The sequence below is a fragment of the Danio rerio genome, chromosome 4 (genome assembly GCF_052040795.2).
Source record: "Danio rerio strain M-AB ecotype USA chromosome 4, GRCz13ab, whole genome shotgun sequence".
NCBI classification, from domain to species: Eukaryota; Metazoa; Chordata; class Actinopteri; order Cypriniformes; family Danionidae; genus Danio; species Danio rerio.
Genome location: NC_141024.2, coordinates 7455583 through 7479000, shown reverse-complemented (window position 1 = coordinate 7479000; position 23418 = coordinate 7455583). Strand labels below are relative to the sequence as shown.

General features: G+C 33.5%; 2 long non-coding RNA genes across 2 annotated transcripts in view; one reads left to right on the top strand and one right to left on the bottom strand.

The window, feature by feature from the left end:
- LOC147844617 (uncharacterized) overlaps positions 1-15715 on the bottom strand; it is a 341112-nt gene extending 325397 nt beyond the window's left edge. Inside the window, exons 1-4 of the long non-coding RNA XR_015942227.1 lie at positions 15265-15715; positions 14176-14351; positions 13771-13859; positions 8328-8440 (exon numbers count right to left, since the gene is read on the bottom strand). This is a non-coding gene — a long non-coding RNA (uncharacterized LOC147844617). The remainder of the gene's footprint in view (positions 1-8327; positions 8441-13770; positions 13860-14175; positions 14352-15264) is intronic.
- An 822-nt stretch (positions 15716-16537) lies between these two features.
- Positions 16538-20325, top strand: LOC103910396 (uncharacterized). The gene is made up of 5 exons (XR_015942236.1): positions 16538-16592; positions 17098-17231; positions 17304-17346; positions 17434-17580; positions 19137-20325. It is a non-coding gene; the product is annotated as an uncharacterized LOC103910396 (long non-coding RNA).
- Positions 20326-23418: the final 3093 nt, after the last annotated feature.

Genomic DNA, 23418 nt, shown 5'->3' with positions numbered 1-23418 from the left:
AATGATTTCTGGGTTTTGAACGGTGCAGACTTGGTTTAGGGTTTAGGAGTACATGTAGTTTTGATATAGGTTTTAGGTGCTCAAGCTCTGGTTTAAGTTTTGAAGGGTGTAATCTTGGTATAGGTTTTAGGGGTGTAGTCCAGGGTTTTAAGTCTTGGAAGTGACTCAAAAAATGAGGTTGTATTATGTACACCTGACCAGAAAATGGCAATGTCACTTTGCAAAGAAACACTACATACCTGTGCACATACAATGTGGTTTGACTATGTCACCATTTAAAAAGCAAATGCAATCCAATTGCATTTTTTTTTATTTCCTCTGAAAGTGGTCAATATTGGATAGATTTAGAATCACCCACTTGTTACTGAAATGATGTCAATGCATCTTACTAGCAGATGTAAAAGGGCCTTTGATTCAAAAAGTACTCTAAAGAAACTCACATAACCCATGTTGACCTCTGCTAAAGTAATTTTTAGCAAAGAATTAGCTCATATGCTAAGACAAGCTTTTCTCCACTAACTCTGCTAAACATGGAAACGGATTACTCGTTGAGAAGCCACTGGTGGGGCAATTTAATTAACAAAGACGTGAGATAGAGACTTAGCAAGAATGACTTTCAGAGCTCGCTCTCACTGAAGTGCAGCTTTGCAGATCTGAACAGTCCACTTCTCCTGACAATCCCTCTCCAATAATTATGCTCTGTTCTCCTGGTAATTGGCCACAGTGTCATTTCGCTGCATGGAGAAAAAAAGGAAAAGTAGCTCAGTCTTTTCTCCCCCCATGACTTCAGGCTAATTTCTTAAGCAAGGCACCACGTCGCCTCATGAATAAAATAAAAAAAATCCAGAGATGGCTGCAATAAAGTCATGGCGACAACATATTAATAACACATTTACATTCGCACGAGACTCATCTCCCACTGTGATGCAAGCATGGCAATTAGAAGTTGAATGATTTTGAAGTATGCTGCTGCTCTAAGCCACATCACTGCGATTGAACGATAATGTGAGCGTTTAAGATTTTACAAAGCACCTGTGGTGGAGCATAGTTTGAAAGCATAGCAACCAAACATGAACACTTAAAATGGATGGTTTTGTAATGAACTGACAGGCTTGTTTTCTTTAATTGTTTCTTTCATATAAGAAAAATGGTAATGACTTTGAGGAACGCAGAATAAGGGGTGTGCTTCCTCATTTTAAACAAACTTTAGTGTTGTCGTTAAGCAGCTAATGTGCTATACATTGCAGAAATGTTTCAGTCTTTACGATTTGTGTGCCATCTTGGAAGGAAATTTGACTAAAGGATTTTTGAATTTGGCCAAAAAACTAGGAAACCAACTGCCATTTAATTTTTTAAACAGCCTTAACAACACGTGAATATCACCATGCAAAAAACATGCTAGCAATGTGCTAAATCATGTTAACAAAGTTAAGACATGTTAACAATGTTAAATCATGCAAGAAAAATACCAAAACATGCTTTTAAATAGGCTAAATTATATTAAAAATGTTATATTATTGCTAACAGCATACTAGTTTATGGTAGTAGTGCTGTAAATCATGTTAGCGGTGAGCAACATGTAGAAATGTAAACATGGCAAATCATACATACATCAAATTATGTCTGCAACATGTTAACATATTATTAAGAGTTCAATAATGCTAGCATCATGCTAGAAAAAGCTATATGATAACAACGTTAGAAGCATACTAATGTTAAAACGTTAGCCATGCAACTAAAACATTTAATGGTAGCAATATTTTACCATGCAGAAAACATGCTAGCACCAAAATCTTTAAAGAAACGTGATAATTGATGAGCAATTTTATACCAGCAACTTGAAAGCAGCATGCTAGCAACACGCTACTTCATGCTTACAGCATTAATAACATGCTAATGAATGCTACAAACATGCCAGCAAAAATAGCCAATTCATGTTAACCAGCGCTAGCCTCACATGCGAATGCCTTGAATGATTAATGGGTCTATGATATACATTTGAAAAAAAGAAAACACCAGGCATTATTAAAATGCCACAGGCAATGTCAACAAAATGCTCATTCATGCTAGCAACATATTGGTCATACTAATGCTAATTTCTGTTTTGCATAGAAACTGTGCTAATAAAGCTTATGTACTGCAGAAAACATGCTAGCAACATAATCATTGAAGAAGTGTGATAATTGATAAGCAATTCTATACTAGCAACATAATAACAGCATGCTAACAACGTGCAATTTCATGCTTATAGCATTAATAACATGCTAATTAACGCTGTAAACATGCGAGCAAACCAGCTATGTTAACCAATTCATGTTAACCAATGCTAATGCCATGAGTGATTATTGGGTCTGTGATATACATTTGAATAAAATAAAACACCAGGCATTATTAAAATGCCACAGGTCATGTCAACAAAATGCTCATTCATGCTAGCAACATATTGGTCATAGTAATGCTAAATTATGTTTTGCATAGAAACTGCACTAATGAGGCATATGTACTGTAAAAAAAAGGGGGAATAACATCCTGGCAGAGGTACATTTTCTAATAAATTGTCAGGCATTTGCTTCAAATATACTGTATCACACCTGTATAACAATACCAATACAAACCAAATACATATTCGCAGTACACTCTACGCTATACTATTTTTTAAAGCTTTCTATGTAAATAATGTGTAAAAGACACCTCATATTAGTCATTTACAAACTCTGAATCCAATAATGTCACAATTACGCTGGTAGGCCTTCTCACTAAACCTGATACACTCCTGCTACGCGGCTGCGAAATGACCGATCACCTTCAACACAATTACCAATCATGCGCTGCTGTGCTCTCCAACAGTGATTCTGGCCGTGATTTCAATAGTTTTATTGCTTCATGAATAGTAATTCGGCCCATTCAGATTTAAGCAGCAACATTAATACTGAACAGCCCATGTGCAAATAAATAGATATAATTATTGAGAAAGGTTTAACCTATAATTGTTTATAAAGCGATTGGAGCACATCATACAATGCTTTTGCTTTGTGAAAATGAAAATTCTACAAAGTAGCATTTCTTATAGTATGTATGGGTCAGCATTTACAGCATGACAACTTGGATAATAATATACTACAAAATAAAATAAATCAAAATTCATATGAAAAAAAAATATTGAAATTAAATATATAAAACTAAAACTAAAAAATAATAAAATAAAAGTAAAGTACAGTAAAAGTTAAATAAAATAAAATAAAATAAATACAAAAAAAATTCAATAAAAAAATAAAATAATAAAATAAAAATAAATAATAAAATAAAAATAAGTAAACAAATAAAATAAAAATAAATAATAAATAAAAAATAAAATAAAATAAATAAAATAAAATAAAATAAAATAAAATAAAATGAAATAAAATAAAATGAAATGAAATGAAATGAAATGAAATAAAATAAAATAAAATAAAATAAAATAAAATTAAATAAAATAAAATTAAATAAAATTAAATTAAATTAAATTAAATTAAATTAAATTAAATTAAATTAAATTAAATTAAATTAAATTAAATAAAATAAAATAAAATAAAATAAAATAAAATAAAATAAAATAAAATAAAATAAAATAAAATAAAATAAAAATAAAATAAACATAAAACATAAAAAAAATTTTAAAAATGTAATTAAATTAAATTAAATTAAACTAAAATTAAATTAAAGTGGTGCTTGCTATTAGAACATTATACATAATTTATTTAAAAAAATTAAGAAAATTAGGTAGTGTGTAGGTACTGAATGCTAGAAAATGCACAAATCAATAGCAATATGCTAACCATGTCAAAACATGCTAATTCACGCTACCAACATCCTAAAACATGTTAGCTATGCGGCAATAAATTCAATTTATTATTTAACCAGTAATTATTTATTCATAAACTAATCGGATTGCCTCTCACACCACTTTCTTGCATGCAATGAGAGCAAAATTAGAATTTCACAAAGGCTCATGACATATTTATGGTTCAATGATGGATATAAACAAGAATAAAACCAAATGGGACCAATATTACAGCAGCAGACATTGAGGTCAGTATTCAAACACTCATATTCTACCCAAGCTGACGCGACCAGAGCTCACAACTGGGACCAATTTCCACATGTCGCTCTCGAGATCGTGAGTTCATTACTCTTTACCCAGAGAATGGGCCACAGCAGGGGGTGAGAAAACACACACACACACACACACACTTTTGCAGTCTCAAGGTCTTCAAAACACACACAGCAGATTAGGGTTCACCATTGGGTTTGGAAGCAGGTGTATTTTGTTGGATTTTCAAGAAACCATTCGACAAATAATGAAAGAATAAGCCAAAAAAATTGACTATTCCATTACAGAGAAAAAGCTGGTGACCATATATTAAGTAGATTAAAATATAATATAATATAATATAATATAATATAATATAATGATATAATATGATATATTTTAAAAGTGGCGCCCGTCATAATTTATTTGATATAATGATAATAATACATACATACACACACAGCTACAGATAGACAATAACTACCTACCTAGCCCTGCATCCCATGCCCTCGTATGCTTTCACCCACCGGTGTGGGTAGGCGGGTCTGTGACTAGCACTCTCTAGCGGCAAGACCAGATGGCTGCAGCCCTCATCGGACTATATCCACATCCCCTGTTCCCATCCCCTGTTGCGATGTTATGCCTATGTCTATGTGTTCATTTGTTTGTTTGCTGGGTTTTTTCCCCCCTGCTCTCACACTGCCCTAATTCAATTCTTCCCAAATGTATCTTATTTCCTCTTCCTAAAAGCAACCTCTCGTCTGACCTGTTTTCCCCTGAAATGTGTAATATTTGCATATGGTCGGGGGGTCCAATTTCCCTGCATGTAAAAGTGTATGTGACAAATAAGGCTTCATAAAAATAAAATAAAAAATAATATAATATAATATAATATAATATAATATAATATAATATAATATAATATAATATAATATAATATAATATAATAATATAATATAATATAATATAATATAATATAATAAAGTGTAATATAATATAATATAATATAATATAATATAATATAATATAATATAATATAATATAATATAATAGAGTGTAATATAATATAATATAATATAATATAATATAATTTAATATAATATAATATTGTGTAATATAATATAATATCATGTCATATAATAGATTTTAATTTAAAAGTGGTGCCAATTTCATAATTAAATTAGTTTATATAATAATATAAACTATATAATATATTAAATTATATAATATATAATTAAATAATTTAATAATAGTAAATAAATAAATAAAAATAAATAATAATAAAAATAAATAAATAAATAAAAAGCAAGGAGGTTTCGTTGAATTTTTAAAAATTATGCAACAAATGATAAATGAAGTGGGCAAAACATTTGACTATTCCACAAAGAAAAGCTGGCAATAATATAATAATCAGATGAAAATAAAATAAAATGTAATTAAATTAAATATAGTAATTAAATATTATTATAATTATTATTATAGTTATATATGTCATAATTTCATAAATTTATATAATAATATTAATAATAATAACAACAACACAATAGAATACAAAATAATATGGTTTAATTTTAAAGTGGTGCATATGTTATGATTAAATTAGCTTATATAATAACAACAACAACAACAACAGCAGCATTATAATACAATCCAATACAATATAGTTTATTCTTAAAGTGGTGACTGTTTTATAATTAAATTAGTTTTTATAATAATAATAAATAAATAAACATACACACATAAATAAATGAATAAATATATAAATAAATAAAAATGCAATAAGGCAGTAAACTCTGCATGCCTTCAAATGAACACCAATTATGTGTGGAAATCACATCCCTGCAATGTAAGTGAGCAGCCTATCTCAAACTGAAATGTCAGATGCGATTGTTTAGCACAGGGCATGACAAGAAAGCCAAGTCCTCTCATTTAATAGAAGCCCCTGGTGCCGTGACCCGGACACTGCGGTCAGAGGATATAAGCTCAACTTGATTCGAGATAATTAGCGGTAAAGCACAGGAATGACAGCTCGATCTGCAATGACCCTGAATTGAACCATGTATGAAGATGCAAAGCCATGCAACGATGCTTGAGATCCATATTAGCATGTGCTGGAGAGCTCCAAAGTGGAGGGGGAAAGAGCTTAAAAGAGCGACCCTAGCAATGCAGAAAATAAGAGTTTAAAAGGAGTTAGGTGATAAATAGCAGCGCTGTGTTTATTGGCTGCTTGTCAGAGACGCTTGTTTTCACCTCCGCCAAATGAATGCAATTGTGTGTTATTGTAAGCCAGCGAGAAAGAGCGAGCGGGAGAGAGAAACGAGAGAATCAGCAGTATTAGTATTCAGTTGTGGTTCTGGCTGCACTTTGTCAGGAACGGCGCTCTAATGGAGGATAAACGTCCTGTTTTCATGACCTGTTCTCCCCGCGCTCCTCGCTCCCCTGCAGGGAGAGACTGCCATCTTTGGGCAGGAGCACAGAGCCATATTTCTGCTTTTATCACCCTGTTTTTCTCTCTATCGCTGCCCCCCGCTCTCAGACACACACACACAAAACCATGTAGCGCTCGAGTGCAACATCTTAGATACGCCTTAGACATTAATCTCCACTAAAATGAATCCATACTACAGCAGCTAAATTACCTCTCTATCGGCACGCAGTTCCCTTAAACACACTGCGCTCACCTCTACTTTATCAGAACAAGCCTATACATACAAAACAATCTAAAGAGACACCGTGGAAGAAGTAGTGTTTTGGATGGCAAGGAAAGGAAACAAATTTTATTGCATCTCGCCGAGGCTGTTTGTATTACCTGCCGTCACAGGGAAACAGTTATTGCTGTGTGGAAGGAGATTTCTTTTCATGCTACCACATTATTGTCTGTATCACTGGTGCATTGAAGAGTGTGATATCTTATCCTGGGTTCATGATGTCAGACTCATTTCAGCACACTCTAAACAATGCTGGGGTGTTTTTTTAAGCCAATGTTGGGTCAAATATGGACAAACCTAACCTTTGGGGTGGTTCATTTGAATTGCATTTATAACAAACTACATATTAAATCAAAACTAGTCATTGACTTTGTTATCATCAAGCAGCACAAGAAGTCATTTTGTACAGCTAAATATCAATGAAAGTGAATGAGAAGTTTATAATATAATATAAAATAAAATAATATAATATAATATAATACAATACAATATAATATAATATAATATAATTATGTCTGCTTTGTTGCACTATTGATTATACTGTTGACAAAATTAAATAAATTAAATAAAATTAAAATAAAAAATGTATTATAAAAAATAAATAAATTATTAAATAAAAATAAATTATTAAAATTTAAATTAAATAAAAAATTTAATAAAATAAAATAATATAATATAATTAATATAAATAAATATTAAGTTAAATTAAATTAGATAAAATAAAATAAAATAAATAAAAATGTATTCTAAAATAATTAAAATAAAAAATAATAAAATTTCAATAAAAATACATTTTTAATTAAATAAAAAAACTAATTAAATTTCAATTCAGTAAAATTAAACAAAATACAAATTAATAAAAAGTTAAATTATTAAACATTTTAAATAATAAAATAAAATAAATCAAATTACAATTAAACTAAAAGTAAATTATTAAAATGATAATTAAATCAATTTTGATTAAATTAAAAATTAAATTAAATTTTGAAAAATTAATAAAATGGTCTATTCTTACATGAAAGAAAGAAGAGTATAAAAAGCTTAAATGATATATTTAAAAAAAGAGAATCTGATAATTACAGATTCTTTCCATTTATTGGTATTTATTTGGTAGTTTCCTTAATTATCTGATAAACCCTATTAAATTAGCAGACTCGTTTTCCAGCTTTCAATAACTTTTTAAAATGGCGAGCTGCTCTAAAAGCCTCAAACAGCAGGAAGTCCAGATATAGACCAATAGATGAGCCTTTCACAGAATCTATTCATTCAAAACGTAGATTTTCTATAATACTGCATCTGTGCAACATCAATAACTCATTCAAATCAACCAAATAACCTGCTGGTCTATAAAAACAAAATGTACAGGACTCAAAACTACATCATAAGATTTATAAAGAACCTGTGTCATCTGAACGAGACATTACATTTGTTTCTTTTATTATGATCTATTATATGATCTATTTTCTTTCATATATCCAGAAAGAATCACAAAACACTCATCACCTTTGAGTTTCAGAGACATTATCACAGTGGGAAGCTTTTTTCCAAACCTGCAAAATGCTCCTTCTGATAGCATCTCGAGGTAGAAAGGCATCAAAGCACATCTGAATCCAATGTTCATGTAACATCATGTCTGCCAACACGCCGCCGTCTGAATTTAATCCTGTGTGTGAAGATGGAAAAAAAGGTTGAAAGACAGAAAATATAAATAACTTAATTTTTACCCATTGCATGCTTCCATTTTTGCAAAGCATGCAAGCATTGATTTTATTATTAATCTAGTCAATGTGCTCTAAATCAGGGTTATTATAGAAGTATATTGAGTTAAATATACTAAGAAAATGTACTATATGTCTTTTTTCAGTTGAGTAAATAGAGTAATTCAAAATGTTTCATTTAATGCTAATTTGTATGAACTTTTACTGTATATGATCTCATTTGTATATTTTAGCCAGCCTCCAATGATGGTTGGGTTTAGGGGTGTGGTTTACACATAAGGGCATGTCTCCTTTTAAAAATAAAAACACACATTTTCATACAAATTATATCTACAGTATTTTAATTTACAGGAATAAGCCACTTTTCTGGCAATGCAAAAGTATCTGCATTTCTGTTTGAGATTGTGCTGGTTTCTTTTAGTTGCCACGACAACAATTTTAGTCAAAATTGCACATAAGGTGCAAAATAAATATTTTTTTCTGCATGCATTAATATATTGTTTTGAAGTATTAATATAACATTTCTAAATGAAGATAAAATTAATGCAGTCCTGTTTTCTCAACAACTAATTAAATTCAATTAATTTACAACAACAACTGCTGCTTCTGATGCTACTTTGGCTGCAAGAGCAACTAAAACAACAATGATAACAACAACAACAACAACAACTACATTAACTACAACAACTGCAACAACTACTACTGCTGCAACAACAACAATAACAGCAGCAGCAACAACTACTGCAACAACAACAAAAACAACTTCTGCAACAACAACAACAGCAGCAACAACAACAGCAACAACTGCAACTGCAACAGCAACAGCTGCAACTGCAACGACTGCAACTGCAGCAGCAGCAATTGTAACTGCAACAGCTGTAACTGCAACTGCAGCAGCAGCAGCAACAACAACAGCAAGAACTGCAACAGCGACAACTTAAACTGTAACAGCAACAACTGCAACAGCAGCAGCGACAACTGCAATAGCAGCAGCAACAGCCACAACTGCAGCAGCAGCAGCAGCAGCAACAGCCACAACTGCAACAGCAGCAGCAACAACTGCAACAGCAGAAGCAACAACTGCAACAGCAGAAGCAACAACTGTAACAGCAGAAGCAACAACTGCAACAGCAGAAGCAACAACTGCAACAGCAGAAGCAACAACTGTAACAGCAGAAGCAACAACTGCAACAGCAGAAGCAACAGCCACAACTGCAACAGTAGCAGCAACAACTGCAACTGCAATAACTGCAGCCATCTGCAACAGCACCAACCGCAATTGCAACAGCAACAACTGCAACAGCCAGAGCAAAAGCAACAACTACTAATACTACGATTACTACTACTACCACTACTACTATACAACAACAGACAACTTAAAAATGATTCTCAAAATGCATGTTTTTTGAAAATTAAACCACGTTAATATGTAAAATGCATAAATCTAAATCACAATATTATTTTGAGTGATCAGAAAAAGCCCACAGACAGAATCTCCTCTCAAAGAAATCAGCAAAGTCGATTAAAAATAGACTAAATAGCCAGATTAAAACATCAAGTGCAAACAAGAATGTGTCTCATCTATTTGATTTCCAATTGAACAACAACATCAAAAAACACATCTTTAAACTTGCTATAAAAAGAGACGACACAGAAAGCTGCCAGTCTTCATTTCTGGACAGCCAGTAGCAATCAGAGAGTCCGTCCAGCCACTCCAGCAATTAAACGCTCACTCATTGACAATTAAGCCCTGATAACAGGAAGCGCTTGGCTAATTGTAGAGCAGGATTGCATCCAAACGCAGAAAGCCTTTACCTGAGACTTTGTGTAGTGTCTTTGATGTGGCAGCCAGTCTTTGGCTTGTGAGAGTAGAGCAGGCGTTTTAACATGACAGCTTGACAGGCCTTTGTGGTCTTTTGTCAAACGCGGAACAATGCGCTTTTAATGAGGAATCAATTTGTTGAAAGGAGGCGAGACTTCAAATACATGGAAAAGTCACCATTAAAGAGTTTATTAAGAGTGCATTTAAAGGCAAGTTATTTTCTTTCCATGCACATCTTCATTTTGAAGCCATTTAGGCTTTTCTTAAAGTGCTTTTTTCAGTATGAACAATAATGTTTTCCACCCTACAAATTTGGTGCGTCTCCACGTACTCAAGTGGAGTGTGAACAATCGTACGTTGTTGCTTGTGTGATTTGAAACCTCTGTGATGTTTTGTGCCTCCCTGCGGCGAATGTGCACGACTGTCACTTCCCATCACCTTCTCCTCCAGCATGCAGGCATCTTAGACATCACTCCTGTCTTTTACAAACTGCCCGCGGCACATGCAAACACTCACACTAGGGCTGCATGTTATTGGAACAATCTGATATTGCAATATTTGACTTTTTCTGCGATTAAACGATTAAACATGAACACAGTTTCACAAGATGGTTTGAATCGCTCTATTTGACAGCTTTCTGGGGAGTCTAAAAGTATTCAGGTACAGAAATTAAACAATTATAATGCATTTCTGACTTTGCTTTATCTCACTTCTAGTACAAATATCTAAATATCAAGTAAAATATTGCTTTGTTTTCACCTTTAGAAGAAACAAGTCAAAACTAAGGCTGCGTCCGAAACCGCATACTTCCATACTATATAGTACGCTAAAATCAGTATGCGAGCCGAGTCGTATGTCCGAATTCATAGAATTCGAAAGTCAGTATGCGAGAAGTACCCGGATGACTTACTACTTCCGACGAGATTCTGGAGTGCGCATCCCATGCACGCTGCACTATCCCATGATGCCCCGCGAGCGAATTCATGGATGGGAGTGAAGCGTCGCAAATGACGCAGGTAGGTCGCGTGACCATGACAAAATGGCGGATGTAGTACATCCGAATTCCATTAATACTTTTCATGTTCATACTGTATAGAACGTACTTTTCAAACGGCCGAGTGGTACGTTTACATTCAAATGCAGTACCTACTGAGTAGTAGGCGGTTTCGGACGCAGCCTAAGTGAGTTTTTCCTTAAAAGAAGCTAAATGATGGTAAAATAATCTTGTTTTTTATTTGAAATGTAGATATTTGGACTGGAAACAAGACAAAAATTATGTATAAATAAATAAATATAATAAATCTTTGTAAAACCTCCAAACACTATAGTTTTTGTGTGTCTGAACACTTGAAATGCTCATTCACAGGCCTTTAAAACACACGCAAATTATAAAACTTCACTCTATTATCCTCTCAGGCTTCATCACAGTACAGAAACCACATTAGTGAAAATAACCAACGATTTACTCTTATGTCGAGTTCAGACTGCATGATTTTAGCCCCGATTTGGACTCGCAAACAGGTTTTAAGAAATCGCTGACAAAAGCCTGAAATCACAAATAAATCTCGACTCGTTCACGTGAATAACAATCACTTCTTTCTCATTATGTAGTTAATAAGACGTAATAAGAAGTAACAAAGACGTAGTTGTCGGCGATTCTTACTATAATAAATTCATGCAGTGTGAAGCCCCCTGTCGCCGATTTATCTCGCAGTTTAAACAAAGCAGCGACAAAAGGCTAGCCCCGATAGACATGCAGTGTTAAAACATCTGTGACTCAACTACTTTGAAAATCATGCAGTCTGAACTCAGCATTAGCTGCTGTGCAAAGGTGCATCTCGTTACTAGTTTTACTTGATCTCAGTGCTGCATTAGACACTATCGACCACAATATCCTCACACATCGCTTAAATTCTCATTTAAAGACTGCAGCTCCACTTAGGACAATTGACAAAGGACAAATGGACATGCCCAACATTATAGGGGCTGGATTCCCTCAAGGGTTTTTTATCCTTCACTTTGTCAAATGGTGAAGTTTTTTTTTCTCGTCATTGTCGTCCTTGGCTTACTTGGTTTGGGACTTGCGGAGCTGCGCATTGATAGATTAGCTCTTCAGTGTTTAAATTTTCAGCAGTGAAATTTAAACCACATTGAACTGAACTGAACTTCCAAATCTGAAAATTGGACTGACACCGCTTCAATTTACTACAACTTCTTTGTTTAGCTCCTTTGACACAATCTACATTGTAAAAGCGCTATAGAAATAAACAAGAGTTGACTTAAATATTATGGTTAAGCATGGCAGTGACTCTACAAACCACGTTTTCTGTAGCTTCTGGTCAACTATAATTCAGACTCAACACTGCATAACTTGTGAGGTAACTATTGCAGATAAACACATTGTCGTATCGATGCTGAAACTATATATTGTGCAGCCCTAACACACACCACTGAGATTCCCAAACAGACCTGCTACTTTTTCATATCTCTGCATGATATTGGATATCCAGGACTGACTCTGACTTATGAAGACAGCGTTCAATATTGCCATATTCATAAGCAAGGCCTGGATTTTGAATCTATGTTAAAAAAGCAGGTCATGTTCATTCATATTTGATATGCAGCATTGTTGTTGTTATTGTTGTGCTAGCAAGCACATTTCAAAACAAGGAAATCAAAACTGATGCAATTGACTTAATAGATAGTGTAGCATGTATAATTTATCACTGAACATCATTATAAAATGAAATAAAAGTGGTGGAGGGAAAATGTAACCCTATAATATTCTAATAAAGTTAAATAATAATAATAATAATAATAATAATAATAATAATAATAATAATAATAATAATAATGATGATAATAATAATAATAATAATAAAACAATTATATAATAATAATAATAATAATGATAATAATTGTTTTTATTATTTAAATATTATAATGTTTTATTATTATTTTATTGTTTTATTATTATTATTATTATTATTATTAATAATAATATTATTGTTATTATTATTATATAGTTTTATTATTATCATTATTTTAGTATTGTTATTATTATTATTATTATTATTATTATTATTATTATTATTATTTTAGAATTGTGATTATTATTTTGTTATTATTATTATTATTATTATTATTATTATTATCATCATAATTTTATTGTTTTATTATTATTATTATTTTAGTATTTTATAATTATTATTATTATTTTAGTATTTCATTATTATAATAATTATTATTATTGTTGTTGTTGTTGTTGTTATTATTTTTTATTAATATTAAAACAATTCATAAATATAGATAAATATTTTAAATAAACCATTTTTGGTGGTGTAATCCATACTGAAATGCTAGTTTAATAAATAAATAAAATAAAAAAATTCTAAAATACTGCAACCATTGTCCTTTACATTAGAGGACAGTGTACTGTACAGTAAGATTCACCATTATGTTGCTGTGGGCTGTTTTTGGGTGTTTGTGGCTGTCCAAAGAAGTTAACTGGCCGGGGATTTTATTTGTGTCATTTTGCAATTCTGAAGGGAGAAAAGAAGGATTTGCAAGATATAAACTCAGCATTGGAAAATTCAGAATTGCCTTATCCTAAGCTAGTAAAAAGGCTTCCATATAAACACAGCTCATTATGGACACTAAACATGTTGTGAATGCGCTTTCACATTGTCTTTAGGAAAGTGTGCAAAAAAAAAAAAAAAAACGCAGCTAAAGCTGCTGTCCTGCTTTGAGAATAATTTGGAACTGTCAAAATTTTCATGGCGGAGAACAGAAGACAAATTGCCTCTGTATCTGTCTCTCTCTATCTCATATGCGCAGGCCGGCGCTGACAAACTTTACCTTTTCTGTTGGTTTAAGAGCATTCAAAGCTCTTTCATGAGATGCAAGAGACAGCTCTCCCAGGAGGAGCAACGTGACCCTCCTGTCCTGCCACAAGGAGACTCCAGTCAAAGCAGAGATTGGCAAACAGCCGACTTTATCCATGCAAAAACACCACCAACTTCTCCCAGCGTTACCTTGTGTAGAAAACAGAGAGTCAACTTGAGTTCTCCTCCACTGGGAAACACGCAAAAAGCCCTGAATTTGGAAGAACCGACCGCTTGCTGATGAATTATACATACAAGCTAGATGAAGAAAGCTTTGTGACAGCTGGCTTGACTCAGATTTCTGAATGTTTCTAATGATTAGCATGAAACTAGCATAAATTAACCTCTCCAACATGGTTTGTGTGTCACCAGTGTGAAATAACGTGTTGATGTTTATAGGTAGCCTGTTGTTATCATGGATTAGCATTGTTTCTGCCATGATGGCCACATGTTGCTAATCTGCTGTTACAATGGAGAGCATGCTGTTAGCATGATTACTATAGTTAGCATATTGTTTCTGAAAATTAGCATTACCTGGTTAGCATATTGTTTAAATAATTTACTGTATTACTAACATGCTTCTAGCAATGAGTTGTGTGTTGCTCACATTTTAAGCATTATCACTAAATCCCATGTTGCCACCATGTTTCTACCAGGAATCAACACATTTCTAACAAAAATTAGCATGTTGCTAACATATTATGACAAACACTACTACTGTAATACCACTACTAATAGAGATAATAAAAAGAATAATATTGTTACTGTTTCTACTGTAATTAACATGCTGTTATTGTGAATTATCCTGTTAATAATATGATATTATGGTATAAATATAGATATTTTTTGCATGATATGGTATAATATGCATATTGTATGTGCTTATAGTAGCTTGCTATGTATTACACATGGTGAACGTTGTTAACATGCATGTAGTTAACTTAACCTTGGTACAAATTAGCATGTGGCTAACGTTTACAACATTGTTTGTATATTGTTAGCATGAATTAACTATTTGCTACCATGTTTCTGGTATGGAATAACATGTTACCGGCTTACTTACCTGTTTTACGCATGTCCAAACCAGCTATACAGGGTAGATGGAGTTGAGAGACTGTGACACAGCCAACTTAGTGGATGAGGATGATTGGGAGGCCATGATGGGTAAGGGCTGATGGAGGGAATTTGGCCAGGACACCGGGGTTACACCCCTACTCTTTACGAGAAGTGCCATGGGATTTTTAATGACCACAGAGAGTCAGGACCTCGGTTTAACGTCTCATCCGAAAGACGGTGCATCATTTTTTTGGGGCATTAGGACTCACACAGATCGCAGGTTGAGCGCCCCCTGCTGACATCCCTATCACTTTCAACAGCAGCCTAGTTTTCCCATGTGGTCTTCCATCCAGGTACAGACCAGGCTCAGCCCTTCTTAGCTTCAGTGAAGACCCGGTCTTGAGCTGCAGGGTGATATGACTATTATGTTCCTGTCATGGTTGTCACATGCTGTTAGCCTGTGTAAATAATGGAGAGCATACTATTAGCTTGATTAACTTACCATAGTTAGCATAGTTAGCACGTAATCACCAGCTTGAAAACATGATTTACATGTAGTTAACGTAGTTGTCAACATGCTTTTATCACGGTTAACATTGTTATGAATTAGGATGAATTAGCATGCTGCTAACATTTCTAGCATTGTTGTTAACATGCTGCTATCCCTGCTGAAACCAGCCAACCAAGCCTGACCAGCCTGGTTTATATAGCTGGTTTTGGCTGGACTCCCAGCTTGGCTAGGCTGGTTAAGCTGGTTTTAAGCTGGTCATCTCCCAGCCTGACCTGCTAATATTAGGCTGGAAATGGCTGGAAAATAGCCTGGAAGTGGCCAAAACCCCTCTAAAACCAGGATGGTCGACCAGCTAAAACCAGCTAAAACCAGCCAACCAGCCTAGGCTGGTTTAAGCTGGATTTTTCAGCAGGGATCCTTTCTAGCATCATTGTTAGTATGAATTAACAGATTGTAGCCATGTTTCTGGTACAGAATAACAGGTTGTTGGTGGATTTCTATCATGTTACTGTTTTGTTTGCATTTCTAGCATGATTTCCACACTGTAAAAAATCCAACTTGCAAATTGCTAACTCAAATCAAAATTGTAAGTTGGGTGGACATATTTTGAGCTCAGTGTTGAGTTTACTTTTAAAAATGAGTTAACTGAATGTTTAAAACTGTTTTGTTCAATGAAAGTAAATACTTAAGTTGAGCAGACTTTACATTTTGAGTTCTTCACTGGATCATCTACTTCCCGTCTTTGCACATGCTCAGTCTGTCTTCGGGTGCCATTTTGCACGAGGTGTCCTCTCACCAGCAGCAGCTGCCATCTCCTGATTCAGGTAAGCTTTGTTTTAGCTTTATTATCAAAATCAATCTAAATAGCGTGCAAATCTAATGTAAAATGTAATGTTATGTTCCCAAAAAACTAAGTTACATCGTGTGAAGATCATTTCTGACAAGCTCGGGCTAACAAGCTAGCCACCTGTGAAGTTTGCTTCATTTGAAGGACTGTTTAACGTTAATTTGCTTCTTAAACTGGAGGGAAATGTAGTGAAATATTGTTGTTGCAAACAGACATATCTGAGCGGCCGGTCACCACTGTATTGTTAACCCTGTTGTGTCTGTATTAAAACAGCAATGCGATAACATTAACATTATTTTATGATTATTTAGTTGGCATACATTAACCATTTATGAGTTAAGTAACATGTATGTATGTATTATTTAAATCTTCTCTTTTTATGTTTGCAATATTTATTTTATATTGTGCTTTTTAAAAACATCAGTTTAATTCATGAAAACAATTTGACCTGCAATGTTACATTTTTATTTACTTTTTTATAGGTTTGGAATGCAGTGTAAGTTTTGCAAATTTGTGAACAGTAGCTGAGAAGTTACACTACAGACTACATCGCTATCAAGGACCATCCTGGAAGCAGCCTTGTTTGTTCGCAGACTGCTTCTGCACTTTAAAGACTGTAGGTGCATTAAAATCACATTAACAGTCTGCTGCAGTTACTGACTATTTGATTTTTTTTATCCTCCTGTAGCTGATGTCCGAAAACAGTGGCCTGCATGTTTTTGGGAGTTTAGGCAAGTTTGCATTTGAGATTATATATTTCAAAATGTATAACCCTTGTTCACAATTCATACTATTCATTTTTTATGGTCTGTTTGTAGGTCTATGCTGAGTTTTACAGGATTACTCAAACCAACCTCAAAGATACCTTCTCTTTTTCGGATGAATACGCTATCAAGTTTTATGGATCATGTGGTGGGCGATATGGAGAGATAATAAGGACCGCCCTGGACCAACTGGACAATCAAGTAATTATTTAGCATTCCATCATATCACTGATTAAAGGGGGGCATATTAAACTTTATGGAGTTTACCATGGAGTTTCTCTTTTTGTGTGCAATATTGGAATTCATGCAGGTAATTAATCTTTGAAGTTACAAAACAGTTTGTTCCCTAAAAGAAAAGTTTGTAGCACTGTTTTCACCTCTGTAAAGGATGCTAAATTTTCATCACTTAGTCTTTAGTAGAAGAACCATGACTGAGTCCGGCTGACCAGGGATGGAAAACAGGTGCTGCAACAATAATTGTAAAGCAAATTTCATTTTTAATAATTAAAACATGTTGGGAATTTCTGATCAAAATGACTAACCTGTGAATAACCATTATTAATGCCCTTCAATTGTAAAGTGGTGCCACCTGTCATCTCTCAGGGTCTGAGCATCTGGTTTAATGTGACAATAGCTGATGACCTATGGCAAGCCGTTTTAACTTTTATTCTATAGCCCGTACTAGTATTAGTACTTATTTATTAGATACTAGTTCTTATTTATTTGTTACTAGTACTTATTTATTAGTTACTAGTACTTATTTATTAGATACTAGTACTTATTTATTAGATACTACTACCTATTTATTAGATACTAGTACTTATTTATTAGATACTAGTACTTATTTATTGGATACTACTACCTATTTATTAGATACTAGTACTTATTTATTAGATACTAGTACTTATTAAATAGATACTAGTACTTATTTATTAGATACTACTACCTATTTATTAGATACTAGTACTTATTTATTAGATACTAGTACTTATTAAATAGATACTAGTACTTATTTATTAGATACTAGTACTTATTTATTAGATACTACTACCTATTTATTAGATACTAGTACCTATTTATTAGATACTAGTACTTATTAAATAGATACTAGTTCTTATTTATTAGTTACTAGTACTTATTTATTAGTTACTAGTACCTATTTATTAGATACTAGTACTTATTAAATAGATACTAGTTCTTATTTATTAGTTACTAGTACTTATTTTAATAGTTCTTTCTTTCTGTTGTGACTCGCAATGAATTAAAAATTTTCCCATTTATTTCTATGGGATCTCTAACTGAGATATCAACTATTCAGTTTTGACTAGTATGTATTCCAGCTGTGACTAGTGCATATTTTTTATCTACTAGTAGTTAATCATTAGGTACTAGCACCTATTACTGAGATGCTACTACCAAATTAATAGATACTAGTACTTATGTATTAGATACTAGTCTTTACTCATTAGGTACTAATGAGCTTACTAATGTTTATTCATGTAGAGTTGATGCTTAAACGGATAATCAATTCACAATTTGCTAATGCTTAATAAATGATTCATTATTATAAAAGTGTTACCTGAAAAGTTTTATAAATAGAAGGTATATAAATGACTGTGTTACTGACATTACTACCTTCAGTTTCCAAATTAAGTTGCTTTGCCTTTGCTTTTTTTTTACCTTGCTTTTTGGAGATGTTTGTGATTTAGCAGTAAAAATAGTTTTTCATCCTCTTTTTATGTTTCTTTTTACTGCAGGACACAGAGCCAGAAGATATTTGCACAAAAGAGATGGAGATGGACATCCTTAGCACTGTTGAAGATGATGTTGCCACTCTTCAGACCAACCTAAATGTAAGGTGCCTGTCTGTGGTTCTGGAAGAGCAAATCGTGCTGGAAAAGATCTTCCGACAGCTGTTGTTCTCCTCTTTGTTTGATTAATTTCCTCATTATGAACTACCCCAAAGAACTGAAACACATCTTTGAAACTATTAAGAAAGTGTTTATTGGCCTTGATCCTCAGTGCTCAGCAAGAGTCCAGTCTTTCAAAAACAAAATGCATTTGTTTGTACACTGAAATGTGTTACTCTTGGTGTTGTCACGAAACTTAAATTCAGTTTTGATTTTACATTTTCAAAATTTAAAAACATCCATTTCCCACCAATTGATTGCTTGGCTGTTGTGTTCAAGCGCTCAACATAAATGACTGTGATTGGCTGAGAAGTTCACCATTTCACTGCTCTTCACTGATGTTCATGGAGTGCAAACACAGATACACACACACACACACACACACACACACACACACACACACACACACACACACACACACACACACACACACACACACACACACACACACACACACACACACACACACACACACACACACACACACACACACACACACACACACACACACACACACACACACACAAACTGGAGTGTTTCAAAACATCGCATAGTCGATCCATCAGCGTAACACTTGTGTCAGCTTATACACAGACCAGTTGATCAATGTGAAATTCTTAAGTGTCCCTGTATCTGTGGTTACACTCAGTAAACAGCAGTGAGTTTGGTGAACTGATGATCTTCACGCCCAATCAGTCTTTTCTGTTGAGCATGTGAACACAATGGCAATATAACAGTGTTTAAAACATGGTCAACAACGCTCAAATGTTAGCAGGAAATGGACTATTTTAAAATTATAGAACTGATGGGTAACAAAATTAAAATATCGTGACAAAACTAATTACTCTTGCACTTTGAAAAAAATGTTGATAGTGCAAGCTTTTTAAATATTTCTTTTGCTTAACTCGAGCACTTAAAAGGCAATATAGGATTTGAGGATTTACCTTTTTGTTGCCTCTTTTCCTTCTCTGGACTGCAGTACATTTCATTTGGACAGAAAGCTGTTTGCAGAATTGTCAATAAATATATTCTTTGATATTGTGTTTTATAGTGTGTTTTGTAATCTCTTAACTTCATACTTATAGTCATACAGGTATTTGTTTGAGAAGCGCAGGGTCCCACTTTATATTAAGTGTCCTAAACTACTATGTACTTACATCAAAAAATAAATACAATGTACTTACTGTGTTTATAATGTATTTGAGAACACTTGTGGTGCTCTTGAGTTGGAATAGAGGTTGGGTTATGGACAGGTTTGGTGGTATGGGTAGGTTTAAGGGTGGGTTCAGGTGTAAGGGATGGTCAACAGTGTATTTACAAATGTAATTACAAAAGTTAGTTACAGATGTAATTACATACATGTATTTAATCAAGCATAAGTACACAGTAAATACATGTATTTACACAATAAGTACATTGTAACAAACTATTAATTCCTGTGTAAATACATATTAGTTAAGGCCACTTAATATAAAGTGGGACCAAGCGCAGATATAAGATTTCCATAAAATTATTAATTAAAAGATAAAGATTAAATCAACTTAAAAAATTAAGGCAACCAGCTGCACAGCTTTGAGTTAACTGAACTTCTGTTAAGTTGTGCCAACTCATTTATTACAGTTTACTCAACCCCTGTTTAATTTTAGGCAAACTCATAATGACAAGTTAGATGAACTTAGGCTTGAAAGTTGTCATGACTTAAACCAGCCATTTCAGTCAACTTAAAAAAATAATTTGGCACAACTTCAACCACTGAAGTTGAGTAAACTCAAAATTTCTTTGCAGCCGGTTGCTTTAAAATTTTAAGTTTACTCAACTTTTTATTTTTTACAGTGCATTTTGTTCTCACAAATTAGCATCTGCTGGGATATTTTTCAATGTCTCGTCAAGCCGACGTTATTTTTGTGTTGTTGTTTTTGCCATTTTCCTCAGACGTCTCGCTGTGTTTCCCCAAAAAACTATCAGCGCAGTTCTGATGGAGCAGCCCAGCATGTGCTCCACTCTCACCTCGGCACTCCAGCAAAAACAAAGACACAAACCGAGAGACGGGGACTTTCTGTTCTGCTGCTGCTGTTTTGCAGATGGTTCTAGTGCTCTCATAAGTCCAGGCTGAGCCACTGAGGATCGATGGTCATAGACAGATAGATGGGCAGGCCTATTTTTGTCTTCCTCTCTGGCACCTCTGGGCCTCTTCTGCCTGAGAACATTGACTGATGTCCTGAGCAGCGGCAGTGGGCATTTCAGAGCCCAGGAGCAGAGACGCCAACGCTGGAGAGTCCAACACGGCGAGAAAGGTGTGAATGCAGTGAAGGGATGCTGTGCTTTTAAATAACAACAGAAGGAGAGACAAAATACAGCTGAAGTCAGAATTATTAGCCCTCCTGTATATTTATCCTGTATAATTATATTGTGTATGGACAAAAGATTTTTTTTCAAAACATTTCTAAAATGTAAGAGATTTAATAACTCATTTCTAATAACTGATTTATTTTTCCTTTATTGTGATGACAGTGCATAATATTTGACTAGAAAATTTTCAGGATGCTAATGTTCAGCTTAAAGTGTAATTTAATTGCTTAACCATGTTAATTAGGCAAGTTAGGGTGAAACAGAAAAATAAATTTTACAGGAGGACTAAGATAAGCTGTTTGTCCAACAACAAATATACTTGTTTATTTGATTTTAACATGCATAAAGGTGCTAAAATAATATTAAATAATTTTAAATTTTCAGTAGCCTGGGTCAAGCGCTTCTGGTGAACTGTATTACCCTACAAAATTGGTGTGTTTTAAGCCTGTTTTCTTTAAAAATCATTTATTTTCCTTGCCTGATTGATACATGAAATAAAGTGGGTCTCAGAATGTATAAGAAGCAATGCATTAAATTACATTTGGCCTGGCCATTATGGCACAAATAAAATAAAATAAAATATAATAATAAAAGTAATATAAAATGAAATAAAGTAAAAGTAAAAGCAAAGCAAAATAAAATAAAATAAAATAAAATAAAATAAAACAGTGGCACACAACTATATATCCATAAATGGTAAATTTCTACATTATAATTTAATCTTCAATTGATACATCAGAGGTGATACTCAAAATGAAATACATAAATTAGCAACCCTTTTTATCCAATGCAAAATATCCAACACCTACCAATGTTAAAAACAAACAACTAAAAATAAATCACAATAGTAAAAAATTCAACCCACAGAGCAAAAGTTAAGACTGAGTGTCAAGTTTTCCACCATGGGGAAACTTCTAAAGACAGGGGGGAAATGGTGTCTTAATAAAATAAATCTGCATTGAAAATGTAAATAAATATAATGATAAATAAATACCATTAAATATGCTGAATAAAATTAAATAAATGTATTTTTGTGATGCTAAATTATTTCTGATATTACGTTAGAATTTAATAGTGACAGTGATAAGGAACAAACTTCACCAATTGACAAAATTAAGGGAAAAACTCAAGAGAAACCAGGCTCAGTTGGTTTCTCTCAAGTTTTTTTTCCTTCACTAACATCAATTGGTAAAGTTTTGTGAAACTTTTGTCTCAAGTTTTGTCTCATACACTGTAAAAATTGATTAGTTGCATAAAGTGAGTAAACCCATTGCCTTAAAAGTAACGTGTTGACTTTAGTTAAAAATAAAGTAAACCCATTGTAACTTGAAGCTATTAAGTTGACCTAATTTGAATAAACTCAGCTCCTATTACTCACTTTTTAAAAAACAAAAGCAACATATCGCTTTTTACAGTGTACAAATCAGTCATCTGAATTAGAACAACCAATTTCTGTGAGGTGAGTGTATTTTCTGCGTTACCATTTCTCTCCTTGACTTGCCGATCCAGACATTGGCACTTTTGACAGTCAGATCATAGCGGAGGATGTGTAAAACAGCAGCGGGGTTATTACGAGTGCTGTGATGCTCTTGCAGGTACACTGACTTCAGCTCAGCAGTAAACAACAGCTGGGAGTGCAGAAGAGAAAAGGTGCGATGGTTCACACTAAAGCAGCGCTGGACTGGCAAACAGAGAAAAGCAGAGATTTAAGGTGCGATCACAGTTTAACCTGCGACCCTGACATAACATTCAATTTGAATCGCATTTTTAGTCTGCACCA